The sequence below is a fragment of the Balaenoptera borealis genome (genome assembly GCF_965194805.1).
Source record: "Balaenoptera borealis genome assembly, chromosome: 5".
Lineage (NCBI taxonomy): Eukaryota > Metazoa > Chordata > Mammalia > Artiodactyla > Balaenopteridae > Balaenoptera > Balaenoptera borealis.
Genome location: NC_138862.1, coordinates 12,543,162 through 12,562,646, shown reverse-complemented (window position 1 = coordinate 12,562,646; position 19,485 = coordinate 12,543,162). Strand labels below are relative to the sequence as shown.

The window sequence follows — 19,485 nt, the reverse complement described above, 5'->3', positions numbered from 1 at the left end:
ATGCATACTCTTGGAGTGTATTTTATCAAAAGGGCGCACACTGGAGGATTACTGGACTGAATGTCAATATTATGACATAGTATGAGTGTGTTTCGTGTTTGGTAATTGAAATCATTGTTGCTTTTGTTGTGGTCATCCATTTACAATGCTTGGTGTCAGTCTATTTATCTCCTGTAAAAATAAAATACAGTGTGTGTGTCTGAAAAAAAAAATGTAAACAATGCTTGATAGGATAATGAGATTAGAGATGGTCTTTTAAATTTTTCATTGTTATGCTAATACAATACCTTTATAAAACCTAAAAATCTTGAAACAACACATTTTCAAAAAATTGTGGTAAAATACACAAAACAGAAAATTTATCATTTCAACCATTTTAAAGTGGACAGTTCAGTGATATTATGTCAACAGATTTTTAAAACTTTCAGATGGCACCTGAATAAACTATGTGTTGTCCATTGGTGATTTTAATATATCTGGTATATAACTAAAGTCACCACAAAACTTTTTCTGGGAAATTGGCAGATCATAAACATAAAAAAATTATTTTGCTTTATATTAAACCTTATTGTTTTACTGTTTCAAAATTCAAATTTACTCACAAGAAAGAGTCAGTTTCATATTAGATTTGGTTTAACAAATGCTGCTCCTGCTATTCATTCTTATCACCAAAAAATAAAAAGACTATTTGTGACTTAATGATAACATGTTCCAGAAAATTAAAAGTTAAGGTCTCTTAGAAACAATGCAAACGTTATCAGTAGAAGTGAAGTATACCAAATTTATATATTCAGGAGAACGTGAAACTTATACCATTGATTGTTAAAGGGTTTTAAAAGCTTTTTACTACATTTGGTAACAAAATTCTAGGCTTGGTTGTAAAATCCTGGGTTAACTATCATTTGGAAATTTAAATATACATTACAGTAAACATTTAGAAAATGTTTTTCTAAAATGTTCCATCTAGGTCAATAAACTTGTCTGTAGAAGTCTTTTATAAGGATAAAAAAAAAAAAAAAAAAAGGGCGCACACTGCCTGCTGACATGGACAGCAGTTAAGATGGCCTCGCTCACTGCTGGAGTCTAATGGGTTGCTCAAGGAACATCGCATGTACTCTGGGAACAAACAACTGGGCAACTAACTATAAGGTGATGTGCATGGTGAGTGCTTATTAAAGACACAGACCAAGTGTTGGGCAGGAGGAAATGGGAAAGACTCCCAGAGATGGTGCTGTGTGGACTGAGAAAAGAGTGGATGGGGTGAGGAAAGCTGAGGTGCTGCATATAGAGGAGTTGCTTGAGCAAAATCTCAGACTAGAGTACTTGGCCTGTCTTGGGGCCATGAGGCCGGGACTGTGCCAGCCAAGCTAAGGGGTTTGATCTCCAAATGCTTCTGATCTTCACCCCACCAATATAACCCCTCCCCAGTAGATATAATTTTTAATTTCTAAAGGTATTAGAAATACCATAATTATACTATCTACATTGTAAACAATACACGAAGAGTAGAATTTTAAATACTTGAGATGAAAAATAAAAATGGAAGTTTGAACAGCCTCTTCAATAAGTGGTGCTGGGAAAACTGGACAGGTACATGTAAAAGTATGAAATTAGAACACTCCCTGACACCATACACAAAAATAAACTCAAAATGGATTAAAGACCTAAGTGTAAGGCCAGACACTATCAAACTCTTAGAGGAAAACATAGGCAGAACACTCTATGACATAAATCACAGCAAGATCCTTTTTGACCCAGCTCCTAGAGAAATGGAAATAAGAACACAAATAAACAAATGGGACCTAATGAAACTTAAAAGCTTTTGCACAGCAAAGGAAATCATAAACAAGACCAAAAGACAACCCTCAGAATGGGAGAAAATATTTGCAAGTGAAGCAACTGACAAAGGATTAATCTCCAAGATTTACAAGCAGCTCATGCAGCTCAATAACAAAAAAACAAACAACCCAATCCAAAAATGGGCAGAAGACCTAAATAGACATTTCTCCAAAGAAGATATACAGATGGCCTACAGACACATGAAAGAATGCTCAACATCCTTAATCATTAGAGAAATGCAAATCAAAACTACAATGAGGTATCATCTCACACCGGTCAGAATGGCCATCATCAAAAAATCTACAAACAATAAATGCTGGAGAGGGTGTGGAGAAAAGGGAACACTCTTGCACTGTTGGTGGGAATGTAAATTGATACAGCCACTATGGAGAACAGTATGGATGTTCCTTAAAAAACTAAAATTAGAACTACCATATGACCCAGCAATCCCACTACTGGGCATATACCCTGAGAAAACCATAATTCAAAAAGAGTCATGTACCAAAATGTTCATTGCAGCTCTATTTACAATAGCCAGGACATGGAAGCAACCTAAGTGTCCATCATCGGATGAATGGATAAAGAAGATGTGGCACATATATACAATGGAATATTACTCAGCCATAAAAAGAAATGAAATGGAGGTATTTGTAATGAGGTGGATGGAGTTAGAGTCTGTAATACAGAGTGAAGTAAGTCAGAAAGAGAAAAACAAATACAGTATGCTAACACATATATATGGAATCTAAGGAAAAAAAAAAAAAAGGTCATGAAGAACCTAGTGGCAAGATGGGAATAAAGACACAGCCCTACTAAAGAATGGACTTGAGGATATGGGGAGGGGGAGGGGTGAGAGGTGACAGGATGAGAGAGTGTCATGGACATATATACACTACCAAATGTAAAATAGATAGCTAGTGGGAGGCAGCCGCATAGCACAGGGAGATCAGCTCGGTGCTTTGTGACCGCCTGGGGGGGGGGGTGGGATGGGGAGGGTGGGAGGGAGGGAGATGCGGGAGGGAGGAGATATGGGAACGTGTGTATATCTGTAGCTGATTCACTTTGTTATAAAGCAGAAACTAACACACCATTGTGAAGCAATTATACTTCAATAAAGATGTTTTAAAAAAAAAAAAAATGGAAGTTTGAGTATTGTCAGCTCTACCCCACTGGCTCGTGTACTCCCTTTGATGTACACACCCCCTTTGGAGGTCCCTGCAAGAGTCAAAAGTGAGGCGCTGAAGGTTTGTAAGCAGGGGAGACCCGTGTAGATCTGTGCTTAAGGAAGTTCATGGAGGTGCCAGGTGGAGATTGAATTAGAGGGGCAGAGACCAGAAAACAATGAGTTCTAAGTGAGAAAACGCTTTTCTTTTGTATTTTCTTTGAAGGTTTATCTCTCTTCATTTGCTGACTCCTTCTAACTCCAGGCTCTCCAGATAAATTAATTTCACTATCTGGAATCCTTGAGGGGGTAGAGGGCACAAGAGAGTGGGATTGAGGAGGTGGGAATGAGGTCGAGGCTCCTGCCCTGCTGTCGCCTTGCTGTGCCTTCCTCTTAGTTCCTTGGTCATCCCCTCATCCACTCTTTACAGATGCCTGGTGCTGAAACCCCACTCATACAGGGGTCTAATATCACTTGGTTAAGCCTTAATACAGACTTAAGTAAACACATTCTTGCCCAAGGTGATTGCGCTTTAAGCCTTATCCCTACCTTGCCCCTTGTTAGAGGGATAGTGAGGGTTAAATAGAAATACAGGAGAAGTGTGGGGTGAGACTCCTTTCTAGGACCCAGAATTGTGTGGCCACCTGTTCTCAGGCCCAGTTCCCACTCGTTTGTGGCTGTGCAATCACCCTTCCCATGGAGGCCAGGGAGGAAATTTTGGCTACTCTGTGTTCTGTGGGTGAGAAGCTCGCACAGATGCTGGATGAAGGCTTTAGGTGGAGGACCTTGAGAATGATTTTTTGAAAAAAAAAAGATTTTTAGCATTTTCCTTTTCCTTGGCTCTGCTCCACAAGTGCACTGCAGGAGACAGTTTAGAGAGAAGCACTACGTAAGATGGTATTGGAACCAGGAATAATGTTCTTATTGCTTAATATTTCAAAGCTTATAATGTTGAAAGCTAATTTGGGTTTCTCCTCCATGTTTTCTTACTAGGATAAGTGTTGTCTTTTCTTTCTTCTTCACATTCCACAATGGCAGACTCCCATCCCTGGTACGAGCAACTGAATTTTCACACACCCTTCCAAGTGATTCTGAAGTCACCGCCTTGTAAAGTCTCTGTTGACGAAAATCACTTCCCCTTCATCGAAGTTCACATGGTTCATCGTGAGAGGCAGGAAACGGGGTTCGCTGTGATTCTGATGGGGTCAATTTCTCATTTGATTTATACAGTAAGACCTACACTCTTTGCTATCATCTGATAGATATCCTCATCTAGAAAAAGAGGAAATACAAGTTCATGTCTCCATAAGTTGGAATTTAGGCCAAATTAGCTTCAAGCATGCAATTCGGGTCTTCAGGGGACACAATTTAAAGCATTTTTGTGATTGTTAAACTCACTGAATATTTTTAGGCCAAAGAGCTCTTCTGAGTCATTTTTCTCAATATGGCATGGGAATGATAATACCTACCACCCAAGGCTATAATACGAGTAAAGCAAGGTGCATGTCATAATATATAGTCTATTAGTGCTGTTCATAAGTACTATTACTACTACTCATAAGCAACTATAATACACAGAGTACTATAGTACTATTCATAAACTATGGTATTTTGTAATGTCAGAATTATAGTGATAATAGGAATATATATATATTGGGGATATTAGGACATCCCAAAAGCCACCTTCCCCAAAATCTAAAGTAATGGTTAATTTTTTTTTTTTAAAGATATTCACCATGTATTTCTTCTTTAGGTCTTTTTTTTTTTTTAATTTATTTTTATATTTATTTTTGGCTGTGTTGGGTCTTCGTTTCTGTGCGAGGGCTTTCTCTAGTTGCGGCAAGTGGGGGCCACTCTTCATCGCGGTGCACGGGCCTCTCACTATCGCGGCCTCTCTTGTTGCGGAGCACAGGCTCCAGACGCACAGGCTCAGTAGTTGTGGCTCACGGGCTTAGTTGCTCTGCGGCATGTGGGATTTTCCCACACCAGGGCTCGAACCCGTGTCCCCTGCATTGGCAGGCAGATTCTCAACCACTGCGCCACCAGGGAAGCCCTAGTACTGGTTAATTGAATGCACTGCTTGCATTGAAAATTGGAACAGAGAACAAGCTCAGCATAAAACAAAAAGATCTTTCTGTATCATTTTTTCTTGAACCTAATTTACAAATGTCCTCCTGTAAATTCTGGGGAATGCGAGGCCTTGAAATTATGAGTGAGCAAGTCTGGTAAATGGAAATAACTGTCCAATTCCCATTTCTACTAATTTAAATGTGTGTAAAATGTTTACAGAGACAGCAAGAGTATGGGATATGATCAAAACACTTTCTTTCTGATCTTCTCCTGTGCTTGCTGGATATTGTGGTGGGCTGAATAACGGCCCCTAAAGATATCCATATCCTTATCCTTAGGATAAGGTAATATGAATATTACCTTACAAAGCAAGGAGGATTTTACATACGTGATTAGGTTAAAGATCTTGAGATGGGGAAATTATCCTGGATTATCTGGGTAGGCCCAACGTAATCACGAAGATCCTTCTAAGAGGGATGCAGGAAGAGAGAGAGAAGAAAAAGTGACAACAGAAGCAGAGATTGGAGTGATGTGGCCATAAGCCAAGGAATGCCAGCAGCCTCTAGAAGCTGGAAGAGGCAAGAAATCGATTCTCCCTTGGAGTCTCCAGAAGGATTAGCCCTGCCAATACCTTGAATTTAGCCCAGTCAGACTGATTTTGGACTTCTGCCCTCCAGAAATGTGAAAGAATAAATGTGTGTTGTTTTAAGTTTGTGGGAATTTGTTAGAATGGTGATAGGAAAGGAATACAGAAATTATGGGGAAACAAAACCACCCAATCAAACCACTTTTGGATCAAACACACTAGCTCGTCTTTATTCACAGCCCTGCAGTATTCACTAGTTGTGTCACGTGTCTTATTACTCTCACTAGACTGGATCATAAGCTCTTAGGGTAACAATGTCCTAAACTCCTTTCCATTCTTCTGTAGTACCAAGCTCAGAGCTGTCATAGAGTAGCCACTCTGTATTGGACCCAGCCCAGTCTGAACAGGTGCATCTGGACACGTCTCACGAGTTCAGGGGCTGACCGTATCCAGGTGGTTTTTTGCATATGTGGAATTGTTGAGAAAAAAGAAGGAAGAGTAAAGGTGATGTGTGAGGGTCTGGGGCAGGAATGAGTGGAGGGACGGGACAGCACTTGCCTCTTCTTAACCCAGACTAATTAAAGCCTTGGGCTGAGTCCAGTGGAGTTGTAGGCAGATACTGCATGGACGGCTCTCAAGAACTTGGAGATGCGGGGCACAGTGGCCCCTGCCCAGGTGAGAAAGTGTGACACTGAGCAGGGGACAGAGTCATTCTCCCCACTTCTGCACTGAGGGCAGCCCAGCTCTGGCACAGCGAGGGATGAGGGGCAGATAGCATCATTTGGCCTCTCCTGGAGGACAGACTGGGATGTCTCCAGACACTGCTCTCCAGGCAACAAGTTAACAAGGAGCCCCATGGCAGCGGCATGTGGGGGGCAGTCAACATCCAATGGCGGCTGGGGACAGAGGCACATGAGAAGACTGTTTGTGAATACAGGTGAGGCACTCCTGGGGACCCCAAGAAATAATTAGAGGAGACTCTATTGTGTAGACACGGGGGTGGGAAGGAAGCAAGGACCTGTATCAGGTAGATGGGAGCACAAACCAACCAGATACAAGCGATTGGTGTTAATTAAACCTTATTTGTGCCCACTGGTTGGTGAAGCCAGGATCTCTTCAAGTATCAATTGGATTACTGCTTTCAGATTAAACATAGTTAATGATAGAAATGAACTAAAGTGCTCAAAAGCATCTAGACTAAGATAATGAAGAACTAACTGGGGACTCCCCTGGTGGTCCAGTGGTAAAGAATCCGCCTTCCAATTCAGGGGACGCAGGTTCGATCCCTGGTCGGGGAACTAAGATACCACACGCTGCAGGGCACCTAAGCCCTTGCGCCACAACTACTGAGTTCGTGTGCCACAACTAGAGAGAAACCCGAGCACCGCAACAAAGATCCCACGTGCCACAACTCAGACCTGATGCAGCCAAGAAAATAAATAAATAAATATTTTTTAAAAATAGCTTTATTTTTATATATATGTGTGTGTGTGTGTATATATATATATATATATATATAAAGCTACTTTTTAAAACATCTTTATTGGAGTATAATTGCTTTACAATGGTGTGTTAGTTTCTGCTTTATAACAAAGTAAATCAGTTATACATATACATATGTTCCCATATCTCTAAAGCTATTTTTTAAAAGAACTAACTGAAAAGCAGACGTTTTATGTTTTGAAAGCATTCAGCTTAATTGAATGTTGATTTCCCCCACTAGTTTGTCTATTGGATGCTGGAACAATTGCTGCTGGTATGTTGTGTCAGTCAGATTTCTGATGTGACACAGCCCTGGTCTTCACGTTGACCATGGTTTCCCCAGTCCTTAGCGCCTGACTCATAGAGGCACTCCGTAAATATTTATATTATCCAAATAAATCCCTATATTAGCTAAGTCAGAGAGGCATGTTATTGATCCTTTACTTCCTCTTTTACCTTTTATACTTATACTTTTTGTTTTTTTTTAAGTTTATTTATTATTTATGGCTGTGTTGGGTCTTCGTTTCTGTGCGAGGGCTTTCTCCAGTTGCGGCAAGTGGGGGCCACTCTTCATCGCGGTGCGCGGGCCTCTCACTATCGTGGCCTCTCTCGTTGCGGACCACAGGCTCCAGACGCGCAGGCTCAGTAACTGCGGCTCACGGGCTTAGTTGCTCCGCGGCATGTGGGATCCTCCCGGACCAGGGCTCGAACCCGTGTCCACTGCATTGGCAGGCAGACTCTCAACCACTGCGCCACCAGGGAAGCCCCCTCTTTTACCTTTTACCTCCTGGAATTGTGGAGTGTATCATATCAAATTAGCAAGCAAAATCCATCTTCTTTAGCAGGAATTTCAGCATGTGGCTCAGCCATGACAGAGGAAGTATAAGGAGATTTTGTGTACTGGTGAGAGGGTGGCAATTTAAGCTCAATATCTTATGCCTTGCCTGTGAATCTCCTTGAAGGTCATCGAATGACATCTGGCAAAAGACCCATGAGGCATCCCCAACCTCTTGTGACTTTACCAGTGAGCATCGTCTAAGTTTGCAGTTGCCTTGGAGCTTTTCTGTGAAACTGATGGGAACAAAGGGTGAAACACACTCACCTAGGATAGGGACCATGAGCCCCGAGTCAGGACCCCAGATCACCGTCCTTCTACCTCACTCCACATGGCTTCCCCAGGCTTAAGGGAAGCATGAGCTGAGTTAGTATATATTGATCTCACAGATATTTGTGGGCATCAGAAGCCAATGCCTTAATTGCTCTCCGTTGAGGGATTATAATAACCCGTGCTGCAAACTTCCCCACAATCTAACATTTAAGCATCCAGTCTTGTGGAACTAATTCAGGGAGAGCTTTGCTCAAATTACTGGGCCTGTATTATATGAGTGTGAGGTTGCCAAGGAAAATAAGTCAGAGTAATCCCTTTGCCAGGAGATGAGAAACAAAAAAATGCTGGCAGACCTTTAATATTTTAATAACCTGCTTCCAGGGCAATAAAAAGGGAATTAGGTCCTCCACTTACAGTTGTACATTATTACAGCCCATAAAATACCTTAAACTATTTCCTTAAGATGTAAGCCTTAAGCTTTTTCCTTTCATCTGTATTCAACCATTAGATTTTAGACAAGTAAGAGTTAAATTTTTCCTTTAGTGGTTTTAGTTACAAATATTGGAACCAAAGGTAATTTGAACCTTGTTGCTTTCTTGGAAGATTTTTTAGGGTTTTACGTGCCTACCACTAAAGGTAATATGGGATCCTGGAACAGAAAAAGGACATTAGGTATCTAAGAAAATCTGAATAAAATAGAGATATCAGTTAAAATAATAATAATGTATCAATATTGGTTCATTAATTGTGACACATGTATAATTCAGTAATGTAAGATGTTAATAATAGGGGACACTGGGTGCAGGGTATATAGGAACTCTCTGTGCTATCTTCACAATTTTTCTGTAAGTCTCTAACTATTCTAACATAAGAATTTTATTTGAAAAGAAGCCCTCCTGACCTCATCGATGACTCATTGAAGGTTATTTTTGTGACAAGAGCAGAACTCTAGTGGATAATATGGGCAACACAATTTGGGCTAAACTGAATACCCATGAAATGGTGACTAGGCATGACTCCAAAGGAATCCTGTAAAGCTCCTGGACACAGAGAAGATCCTGGCTTCCTAATGACCTTGGAGCCCAGGCAGTTCAGAAATGCAAATGAGAAGTGATCATTCTATGGGAAATGGATCAAAACTGGAATGGAAAGGCATCAGGGAATATTGTTAGAACAAGTCCTGATGGATGTGTGTGTGTGTGTGTGTGTCTGTGTATTGTCTTCTTGTATGTATGTGTGTGTGTGTGTGTGTGTGTGTGTGTGTGTGTGTGTGTGTGTGTGTGATGCCTCCTTCATGCTGCTTATGTTGCCCCCTGTGTCAGGAGTGTTTTCTATTTCTCATCTGCTAAGAAACCACCCTCATCTCTTAAACTGTCTTCACATCTTTCACGAATCTTTAGTAGGCTAGATTCATGGATGACAGTTCTTGCCTACCTCAGACCTCTTATAGGTCCACATCAGTTAACCATAAAAGAAATTAAAAACCAAGCTTTTGCAAGCAAATCTATAAGTATACAGAGAGCCCAGTGCCTGTTTTATGTTAGATTTTTCAAGCCCCTCTAAACCGGCTGTTCTTAGGGTCATTCCACTGGAATGATTGTTATCAGATTCCCAGTGACTCCCACCCCCCAAAATGCGCCAAAATCAATGGTTAATGTCTCATCTCATTTTGCTTGACTTCTCACCAGCATTCAGCATGGTTGCCAGCTCCCTCCTTCCTGAGCAAAGACCTTTCTGTTCTTCCTTGACACCACATGCTCCTGTTTTTCTTGCTACCTCAACGCCGACTCATTCTTAGTATCTGGCTGACATCTTCTCGTCTTCCCTGAGTGCTGCATGCCCCTGGCTTGGCGCCTGGCTCTCTTCTCTCTGTATGTCCACTCCCTTGGCGATTGCATGCTGACCCCTGGATTTCAGTATTATCTATATGCTGATGACTAACCAGCTTCCAAACCCTTCCCTGAGCTTCATGCTCGTGTATCCAGCATCTCACTTGAATAGCTCTACCTGAATAGCTAACAGACACCTCAGACTTAACTTGTCAAATATACAACTCTTGACTCCCAAGAGAGTTCAGACTACTAGATAGAGAACAGATGTTATTGTATTCACATTTTACTACACACACCTTTATTGCCCCTCAGCCCTGTGTTCCCAGGGCTAAACTAGCTAACTATAGAAAACGGTCATCGATAAGAGGCAATGTACTTTCAAATAAGAAATGTGGGAGTTCCATGTGTGTTGAAAAATGACTGAAATTAGGAACTACACATATTTTTCAATGATTAATAATATTTAATAAGTGCTTCTTTTGTACCAGGTACTGTTTGAAGTATTTTACGTGTTTTATTTCATTTAATCCTTACAATAATCGTAAAGGTAGATATTATGGCCCCATTTTCTTATCAGAAAATGAAGACACAGAGAGGTTAAATAGCTTGGTCAAAGTCACAGAGCCAGAAGGAAACAACTGAGACTTGAACCCAGACAGCCAAACATACTCTAAGGAGTCATGGTGGAAATTACTGTTTCATTTCCCACCCCAGGGTCAAGTTCCTACTCACATGACGTTCCATGCCTCGGATTCTATTACTAGACTCCGTGGCCTCTAACCTCAAGTGTGTATAGAAACCTCACGCTAGATGAACAGGAAACAAAAGGAACGAAGTGAGTTCTATTATGCACAAGCATCAGAACACTTTTTTTTTTTTAAAAAAAGAAATGGCTTATAAATTAGATTTTAAAATAAGGACAACATTGGTTGAATGCTGCTGCTGTTAACATAGTCATGGAATGTGGGACAAAGACTCTCAGAGAGCAAGCCAGTGGGAAGTCTTAACTAAAATATGTAACTACTGCACCTTTCTACTCAACACAGGTTCTTGTGAGAGTTTATTAACCAATGGTTGCAAACCCTTCAAGCATTTCCTGTGAATGGCTTGCTATACGTTTAGCTAATTAGATCATTGGTGCTCCAACCCCCATCTCGGCAGGTCTGGCCCCCTTAATCACACACCCATGGAACTGTGTGGTTTGTCTCTTCTCTCCATTGACACAGAGACACGAGCCACTGGACCCTGAATTTTTTTTTTTTCTTTTTTTTTGGCTGCGTTGCACGGCTTATGGGATCTTAGTTCCCTGACCAGGGATCGAACCCGGGCCCCTGGCAGTGAGCGTGCCAAGTCCTAACCACTGGACTGCCTGGGAATTCCATAGACCCTGAATTTTAAAAGTGGATCATATACTAGGTTCAAGTGATAAAAATATGGATGCGAAAAAGAAAATTGGGAGTGCTATGTCAACTGTTGAAAAGTATTCATTTCCATAGACACTGTATTGAATCTGTTATTTTCAGAAAATGCCCAATTTCTCTCAAAAACATGATGAGAAATCCTTTTTTCCTTTCAAACATTATTTTTAAATAATGCATTACATTGAATTGTTTGGTATAAAAATAAAAGTAAAAAACTTGCGAAATATCACCCTTTTCATTAAAAAACATTTCAAGCAAGCGAGGTCTGATATTTTTGGTAGTTTTTAAGGACAGGTTTTTATAAATATTATGCACAATTCTTTTGAAACATTTCCTTTCCTCAATATACACCAACACAGTTATTGCTAAAAAACTGCCCCAAAACATATTTATTAAACAATGAATATATGCAGAACTGTGTAAGGATTACTGGTTTTGATTAAAACATCCCCATTACTGTTTTACTACAGTATTTATCGTGTTTGTTTCACTTTTGAAAACAAGAACCAGTTTTTTAAAAAGTTAACCAATCCAAATGTTGATGCTCATCTAAATTTGGTTTCTTCTTGTCTTCCTATGTTTTCTAATGACTAGTGTGTAAAGAAACAGTAAATATAATACCATTAGATAAAATCAGAGAGAAGAAACAATAAAAGCCAATGTTTTGAGAGTTCCTAGTTTTACTGGTGATCACGGTAAGGAAAAGAGATATGACACAAATCTCTTTCATTTAATTGTTATTTAGCATTAAAGACCAACAGGAAAATATAGCCGGATTCTTTTGTTTTTCTTTTTTTTATTTTATTTTAGCCAGATTTAAAAATAGAAACAGGAAGCTCAGATTCCACGGCGATATTTGTTATATAATATTAACCTAAGTGAGTTTATCTATTTAGGGACTGAGAAGACCATTTCATTCTTTGCTTAATGTACTGAAAACATTTCCTTTTAAAGGCAGAATCTCAGTAAAGAGCAATTCATACGCCTGGAAGCTTCAAGGAGTGTTTCACGGTGAAAGTGACTTATAAGTATGCGTTATATTCAGGAAATGCAAACACGACAAGAAGAAGGTGGCGCCGATGGTGTTTCTTCAAACCATCACAGAACTTTCCTGCCATGCAGCAGAAATTGTGAAGCTATTAAAAACTGTTAAGCTAGACATGCTTTTCAAAAAAAAGAACAGAGAAATTACTTACATCTCAAGCTCCACTGCAAGGCTGGCTCCGCCACTCCCAGACCTCTGCCTGATCCTTCACTCTGGCTTGACAGCTGGTCTAATCTGCAAGGCAGGACGGACGGAATGCCTGTTCTTGCACTTGCTGTTCTTTTCCGTTTTCAGAGGGCCAGTGGCCCTGGTCATTTCCATGGCAACCAGAAGGAAGCTGCCCACCTACCGATTTCATGAACCACGCAGTGGGAGACAACCCACCTTGGTGACTGCTGGCTACTCTTTTGGGGGTTCCAAAGTGGAAAGTTTCCAGAAGAAATGAAGGAGACTGCTGCTCTGTGCTGACCTGAAGGGCTAACAGTAATGCAAGAAATTCTACTTTAGCAGGAAATTGAATGAATTAAGTGTAGAGCGTGGAGACTCCTTGATGCTTTCACTATCATGATTTGTTCCACTCATTTTGGCCCAATGAATTGTTACTTATGGCAAATGCCTGAACTAGTATAAAAATTGACCTATTGTGGTTGTTCCAGAGAGAAAGTGAACTCATTTCAACTCCAAAGATGTAGTCCTAGAGTTTATTACACTATGTGGAGTAAGTCAGACAGAGAAAGACAAAGATCATATGATATCACTTATCTGTGGAATCTAAAATATGATACAATTTTAGTATATGTGCTGCCAAAGCCAGCACTAAAATATGATACAAATGAACTTATTTGCAAAACAGAAACTGACTCACACACACAGAAAATAAACTTATGGTTACCAGGGACTTCCCTGGCGGTCCAGTGATTAAGACTCCACGCTTCCAATGCAGGGGGCGTGGGTTCGATCCTTGGTTGGGAAACTAAGATCCCGCAACCCCCCCCGCCCCAACAAATAGCATCATACAACTATGGTTACCAAAGGGGAAAGGGGAGGAGGAGGGATAAATTAGGAGTTTGTGATTATCAGATACAAACTACTATATGTAAAACAGATGCAGAACAAGGTCCTACTGTATAACACAGGGAGCTGTACCCAATATCTTGTAATAACATATAATTGAAAAGAATATGAAAAAGAACATATGTGTGTGTGTGTGTGTGTGTGTGTGTGTATAATTGAATCACTTTGCTCTACACCAGAAACTAATACAACATTGTAAATCAACTATACTTCAACAACAACAAAAAACAAAGATGTTGTCCTGTCCTCTCTTTTTTAGTTCCTTTTATAAAAATGTTAAAATCAAATAAATATGTAAAAAACATTCTGTTACATTAATTGATGAGGGCTCACTATGGAAGAAATCAGGTGGATGATGGTGATGGAGAAAAGTTTTTCTACTTAAAAACATTAGAAAACTAGAGCAATTGATTTATAATTACCCGGATACAGATTATCCAATACATTAAAGAAGAGAGCACCTCCCTAGGGAAATTTATTCATTTCTTTATTTTTCATCTAGTGAACCCTTTCTACACTCCGCATTGTGCCAGAAGCTTTAAAGGACAATAGAGATAAATGTCATCATTCTTGTCTTCAAGGAAGTTATAATGTGAAAAGGGTGATTATATATGTTGAATGTGGGAAGTGTATGAAGGGAGGTACAAAGAAAATATGTAGGAGATTCAGAAAATGCAGGACTACATTTTGGCAGGGAGACTGGAGAAGTCTCTGTGGAAAGGTGCTTGATCTGGGCCTGAAAGGATGGCTGGATATGAGTAGTCAGATATGGGAGAAAAAGGGCAATAATGCCTCATGGGATGATTCTTTGGCCAATGGAGGATGTGAGTTGATGGATGCTTCCTCCTTTCTCACCTCATACAGTCCTGACACATACATCATCAAGCTTCTCAGGTGGTCCATGGGATCAAGCAACACAGGCAATTAAGAAAATTGCTGGAGCAAAGGTTTCGAGATTGGAGAGCACCTACGAGTGTTCTTTGAAAGCCAGTGATTCATATTTAGAAGCAAGGGAATTAAGAATAGAGAGAGTCCATTATTGTTGGTGTTTAGTCTCAGCAAAGCAAACATATTAATTTTACCACATGAGGATAGTGGAACATGGACTTTAGTTCAAATCTCGATTCTGCTACCGTCTAGAACATTATTACCTTTTAATTTTTTATTTATTGCAGTTAGTTGATTTACAATATTGCATTAGTTTCAGGGGTATAACATAGTGATCCAGTTATTATTTTTTGCAGATTATATTCCGCTGTAGGTTATGAAAGGATATTGAACATTATTATTTAAACTTTATAAGCCTCAGTTTCCTCATCTATAAAGTGGGGATAACAATATGTCATTGAGAGGTTGAGGTGAGGATTAAATGAGATGATATGTGTGGCCGGGATGCCTAGGATGGAAGAAAGGAAGGATAACTGTCCATACACCAGCTTTCCCAACTTTCCAGAACAATTGTGGCTAATACAATGGCTTGGTGTACTCAAACTCTGTGCCAACGCTTTTCTCTCTCGCTTGCCTCTGCTACAGAGATTGGAAAACCAAAATAGTCAATTTGCAGAGTCCTCAACTGCCATGGCAGCTGGGGCTCCACACATGATTTAAGTTTTATTGATCCTTTATCCTTGAGTCGGAACTGAGTCACAAGGAGAGAGGACCATGAGCGTTTGTTTGGGAACTGAGTTCAGTGGGGGGCAAGAGGAGGGTTATGAGCACCTCTGTTGCTGGCCTGGGTCTCGGCAGAACTGGCCTAGCCTGGGAGCTAGTGCTGTGGGGGGTGTTTTCTGATTGACTTGCTTCCAGGTTGTGGCAGGTGCCTTGGAGCCGATGACAGTGGCGCTGGCTTCCTGTAGGAGAAGATGGCCTCTTAATTCAGCAACTGCCTGATTATGGAAGAGGCAGCAGCTCCCTTGATGACCCAATTCTATGGTGGCATTCTGAGTTCAACTAAAATCTTTTCAGCCCTCCCCAATGATTTAAGAACTCTCTGTATATCTTAAGGAACTCCTTGTGTTTAAACCAGCTAAAGTGGACTCTGTTGTCTCTAATCGACGTGATCCCTGAATGAAACACTAGTTCTGGCCAATACAAGGTAAGTTTGCTGGTACTGCCTCTTCCGCTGCTTCTTCCTGCTTGAACACAGACACAGATTGGGGGAGTAATTCCTATCACTGAGGGCAGGGCAGGAACGTGAAGGAGCCTGGTACCCTGAGGACATTGCTGAATCCCTACAGCAGCTCTGTACCACCCAGTCTTCAAGATAGAGTTAATATTATCTGCTCACAGTTATTTTAATGACTAACTGGGATAAACTACATAGAGTATTTAGCCTAAACTGTGCACAGAGGAGGCATTCAATCATGGTAGCTATTATAATCATTACTCTTTGTCACCATCTCTCTTTATGACATGGATGCTTTCCAGGACCTCTTGCCGAGTCAGGGGCTGGAATGAAGGCACAGAGGGCGTAGGGGTGGGTTCCTCCCTGGAAACTTGAAGTAAAAAAAAAAAAAAAAAAAAGACAGCTGCCGATGAAATATGGCTGGATCTCTGTGTGTGGCATGTTAAACATTTACCACAGGTTATATATCTCTCCATCTTTCTGAAACACTCACTTCCATTTGCTCTTTGTGTTAATGGGGTCACATGGTTTAAGTTGATTTAGCAAAGATAAGTGTTTGGAAGACTAAAGAAACCATTCCACTGCCTGTTCTGTTCAGCTGCAGAGTCAAGGGGGTGGTGGAAAAGTGTTTGTTCCCTGTGGGCTTGAATCCTACTTTTGTCCTTGACTAATTTTGTTTCTTTCATTTTTTATCATCACAAGAGCAATGCAGGCTCCTGCTAGCACATTCAAATGATTCCCAGTGCATTAAGTAAGAGTGAAAATCTACACCTACCTCTCCAACACGTCCTGGAGAAATAGTGCTCGTGTAAGTCTTCATTGAGGCAAATCTTGCTTTGTCTTTAAACTTCAGCAGCTGCTTTGATTGTTCATTAACATGCTGGCTCCTTAAACTCTTTTATGATGAGGTCATACCCCATCGCTTCCAACAGGCTTTCTTCTATGTTTTATCATCTAGGTCTCTACTACCATTGGCTTAGCCACCTCCAAATCATCACCAGTATCATCTAATACTGTTTATTCTGTCCTGGACAACTTCGGGAACCATGTCAGTTTCCTTCTTTCCTTCTCAACTCCTTCTTGGCGATGTCAACAACCATATTACTCGATTCACTGCAGGATGAAGTGACACTCATGTCTTCACCTGGTAGCACTGAGTGTGCTGTAGACTTTGTCATCAGTGTACGGCTCTGTTCCACCTTCAAGATGCCATGTCTTCCTTTTTCATTCTTTCTCCCATGCTCCTGCTCTGCTCCTATTGTCACAGAAACCTCTATACATTGGGGCCTTGGTGTTACTTTGTCTGTTGTACCTACTCTTGATTCTCTGATCAGCTGCTTCCATGCTGCCCTCCCCACCACTCTGATGACCTTCCCCCCCAACCATTGCTAGACGCCCCATACCACTCCACCCGACCCACAGAGTCTGCTTTCTCAGTTCCTACTCTTAGGGTGAAGGCACTCATGGAGAAAATGCAAAGAATTAGAAGTTCATAATGCTTGGCATCAGATGGACCCCTACCACTATCCCATCATCCTTTCAGTCTGCTTTTCCCAGTGGTTTTGACAACTCTTCCCTACTTATATCGAATACTCATTCCCAACACAGCATCCTCATTCCTGTAAGAGCGCCCGGCATCTTTTTGCCCTGAGAGGAGCCAGGACCTGGTCTGAGTTTTCTTATCATCCTGCTCACACCAACACACGTCTTCTTAAACCACAAACATCTTGGATCAGGCACCTCTCATGTACCACTTCAGATCCTTTCAGCCACACTTATCTTTTGTTCCAGCCACCCAACCAACTGCACATGGAGGCATTCTGCCAGCACCTCCTGCCTCCCATCCTAGGACTTATCTGTTTTCACTGTGGCTTGGGACCCTGCAGGCACCCCTCGGCATCCTCATAAGTACAACCCAGAAGTGCTGGAGAGCTAATGCTTCCTGGAGTGTTCTTTGACTAGAGAGGGATGCGAGCTGCTGGATAAATGCTTCCTCCCTTCTCATCCCAGACTGGCAGTCCTGAGACGATGTCATATGGCTTCTCAAGAGGTCCATGGGATCAAGCAACTTAGTAACATATCTTGTGTAGCTTCTCACTGCTTCACTCTCTTATACTCCTTCTTGAGATCACATGCAGATACAATAAAGGACATGCAGATACAATTTTTCTGATGTCTGCTCTCTGGGGAAATAGTCTGAGACACATCCTTTATTCTTCTTTCCAAATTCCTCCTTCTCTGAGCTAAAAAACAGCCCTTCCCATTTCCTGAGAGAGCGTTCTTCTACAGTGATGGCCTCACCTCTTCCAGTAAGTAGAATCTTAATAATTTTAAGAAATGTGTCTTGAGAGCTTCAAAAATCGCACTGTTTTGAGTATCTCTCATGTATGATTACCTCCAGAAAATGGAGAGAATATCCAAAACATCATGGTGATGTCTTCAGGCACTTCGGTGGCTTTGTAAAGTACAGTTGATCCTTAAACAGCATGGTTTGAACTGCGTGGGTCCACTTACATGCGGATTCTTTTTCATCAGTAAATACTATAGCACTACACGATCCATGGTTGGTTGAATCTATGGGCGGAACTGTGGAGGAGGAACTGTGGATGCAGGATATGGAGGAGCTGTGGATGCCAAGGGTCCACTTAAATTATATTAGGATTTTCTACTTCGAGGAGGGTCGGTGCCCCTAAACCCCACATTGTTCAAACGTCACCTGGACTAAAGTAATTTGTCATAGTACATCACCGTAATAGCAACATTATCCATGAGCTTGTCTGGATCTATGAAGAAGTAGAGTTCCTACCACTTCATGACAGTTACAGCATATTCAGAGATTAGTAGAGAATAACAAAGCCATGATATGATACAGATGTTGGGCAGCTGGCTAGGCTTGCTCTCCAAAAAAGTGACTCACTCCTGCACAGCACTTTCACAGCAGACATGATTCCAGTGTGTGCTTTGGCAACATTTAAAAATTACTACTTGCCTTGGATCATGGGGTCATTGACAAACAGTAAGAACCATGAGTATCAAAGTTACAAATGCCAGGGTCTATTGTACTTTCTATCTCTAAATCTGTATTGTCTGGACTTTGAACTTCGGATGTGCACAACCTCTTCAACAGGAAAAAATAAACCTTCACTTGACTTTACAGTGTCACTCAACTATGACTCTATTGTCAAATAGATCTACTGGACCTTCACTCGCCAGGTTGTCCTATGCCTTTATTTTTGAATCTAGTGACTCTTTCTAAGCTTTACTAGAAAATAAAGCTTACTATTTTACTTTCTAAGCCTCTCTGTTGTATTTGACTATTAGCCAGCCTTTCCTTGGTCCTCCATTATCATCCATGGGTCTGTGATTTTTCTCTAGTGTTTACTTCATTGTTCGAATCATCTCTTTCTCTTCTTTTGTCTCTTCTTTCTCCTTCCTTTGAGCACTACCCAAAGCCCATCCTTGACTCTGATCTTCTTTTACGTTTCTTCTTCATAAATTCCAGTTCCTTGTTTCAATTATACTAAGGCCATTTGGAGAACAAGTAGTCAGCACAGACTATTAGAAATAGGAAGGCTGTCATCTTGATACTTGGTAATCCATCCTCATTTGAATGCCTCTGGAAATGAAGGGTTTACCTTCTCCCTTCTCACACAGCAGCTTTTTTTTTTTTCATTTTTGGAGAGCTCTACTATGTAAAATGGTTTAGTATGTTTGGCCGAATCTATCTCCTCATAATTTTGA

The 19,485-nt window shown here is 40.9% G+C and overlaps 1 protein-coding gene across 1 annotated transcript in view; it reads right to left on the bottom strand.

Moving 5' to 3' along the window:
- EPCIP (exosomal polycystin 1 interacting protein) overlaps positions 1–18,323 on the bottom strand; it is a 28,111-nt gene extending 9,788 nt beyond the window's left edge. Inside the window, exons 1-2 of the mRNA XM_082395115.1 lie at positions 16,520–18,323; positions 12,697–15,469 (exon numbers count right to left, since the gene is read on the bottom strand). The gene's annotated coding sequence lies outside the window, so the exon portion shown is untranslated. The remainder of the gene's footprint in view (positions 1–12,696; positions 15,470–16,519) is intronic.
- Between the last annotated feature and the right edge of the window lie 1,162 nt (positions 18,324–19,485).